Source organism: Amblyomma americanum, chromosome 10 (genome assembly GCF_052857255.1).
Source record: "Amblyomma americanum isolate KBUSLIRL-KWMA chromosome 10, ASM5285725v1, whole genome shotgun sequence".
NCBI classification, from domain to species: Eukaryota; Metazoa; Arthropoda; class Arachnida; order Ixodida; family Ixodidae; genus Amblyomma; species Amblyomma americanum.
The window spans coordinates 121,067,533-121,069,848 of record NC_135506.1 but is presented as its reverse complement, the minus strand read 5'-3'; positions in this window follow the sequence as shown (position 1 = coordinate 121,069,848).

The following is a 2,316-nucleotide window of genomic DNA, read 5'->3' as shown; positions in this document are numbered from 1 at the left end:
ACGATGTCCCCTCCATCCTTCAACAGATCTGCTGTTACCTGATCCTCCCCAGCTGCTTTTCCCCTTTTCATTGCTTCTAAGGCTTTCTTTAGTTCATGTTTCGTTACTGGCGGGATGGCGCATTGCTGTGCACTGCTGTCTTTCTCGTTAACGCTCTGATTACATTGGCTACTGTACAGGTCTGTGTAGAACTCTTCGGCTACGTTAACTATCTTATCCATATTGCTAATGACATTGCCCTGCTTGTCTCTTAATGCATACATCTGGTTTTTACCTATGCCTAGTTTCCTCTTCACTGTTTTTGGGCTACCTCCATTCTTTATAGCATGCTCGATTCTCTCCATATTAAACGTCCTTATGTCGGCTACCTTGCGATTATTTATTAACTTTGATAGCTCCGTTGGGTCTATTCTATTGGTAGGGTTAGATGCCCTCATGTTTTGGCGCTTCTTAATCAGATCTTTCGTCACCTGAGATAGCTTCCCAGTATCTTTCCGAACTGTCCTACCGCATACTTCTACTGCGCACTCCGTAATTATTGATGCCAGATTATCGTGCATTGAATGAACATCAAGATCATCTTCCTCAGTTAAGGCCGAATATCTGTTTTGCAGCGCTATCCTTAACTCCTGTGCTTTCCCTCTTACGGCTAACTCGTTAATGGTCTTCTTCTTCACAAGCTTCTTCCGTTCCCTCTTCAAGTCTAAGCTAATTCTAGACCTTACCATTTTGTGGTCGCTACAACGCACCTTTCCGAGGACGGCCACATCCTGAATGATGCCAGGTTTAGCGCATAGTATGAAGTCGATTTCATTTTTAATCTCACCATTGGGGCTCTTCCAGGTCCACTTCCTGTTTTCTCGTTTGCGGAAGAAGGTATTCATGATCCGTAAATTATTTCTATCCGCGAATTCGACTAATAACTCTCCCCTGTTATTTCTAGAGTCTATCCCATAGTCACCTACCGCGTAGTCGTCAGCCTGGTTCTTACCCACCTTCGCATTGAAGTCGCCCATCAGTACAGTGTACTGCGATTTTACTTTATTCATTGCCGATTCTACGTCCTCATAGACACTTTCAACGGTCTGGTCATCGTGGTTGGATGTGGGTGCGTAGACCTGCACCACTTCCAGCTTGTACCTCCTATTCAGCCTAATTACTATAGCTAATTAATATACTGTAGAACTCCTCTACGTTGCCAGCTATATCCTTATTAATGAGGAATCCCACACATAGTTCTCGTCTATCCTCCAACCCGCGATAGCACAGTATGTGTCCGTCCTTTAGTACTGTATACGCCTCACCTGTCCTCCTAACTTCGCTAAACCCTATCACATCCCATTTAATTCCCGCTAGTTCCTCAAACAGCCCTGCTAGGCTAGCCTCACTAGCTTAAGTTCTAGCGTTAAACGTTGCCAGGTTCAGATTCAGATGTAGCGGTCCCCTAACGGGGCAGTTTTCCTACCCGTTATAGGAAGTTTGTTTGTGAGGGAAGGCTGGGATGGCAAGCCAATTTTTTAATAGCCGCCAACTTAGATTCGAGAAACGGAAACTATGCCGCCATTTCGTCCCCCGACGTCATACACACAAAGTTCACCTCTACCCACCATACTGGACCATGACGTCATCATTGGCACGCGGCAGGTGGTTGTTTCTACAATGTTATTGTAGATGGCACTGCAAGTCTCAATGCGAAAAGTGCTGTTTGCTAGTTGCGGCCACAGATGGCGCTCTGATCTCAGGGTGGTAGCAGACCCCACGAAATCACGAAACGTGACGAGCAAGAGCTAACGCTCTTAAAACTGTTACTCGTGTGCTGCCACGAAGACGAGGTTACTGCTTTGCATTGGTCGGAAAGCTAGCTCAAACGCGGGAAAGCCTTATGGACGCCGCTGTGGTGCTCTTAGTTTTGTTAGCTTAAAGGGGTCACGACATGGACCACCAACAAATCATGCTTTTGCGTTGAAGCAACTAGGCACGACGTTATTATGCGTATTTAGAAAACAAGTAGGGCTCTACGCGCGCATTAATGCTAGAAATTGTAATTTGAAGTTATCGGCTCCAAGCCGCTCCCCGTGGCAGTGACCGACATTTTGAAGCAGCCTGAGTGACGTCATAGACTGCCAGCGTCGTCTGCTACAAAACTGAATGCGCGCGCCTACTCGAGTCCGGCCGGGGCACATTGTAGTGAAGTCGCCGAAAACGGGCAGAAGCTGCGCAGAAAAGGGAAGGACACAGGCCATAGTTGCCTTTGTCCCCTTCCAACTTCCCCCTTCACCCCACTGCACCCCAAGCCTCAACAAAGAACAACTCACT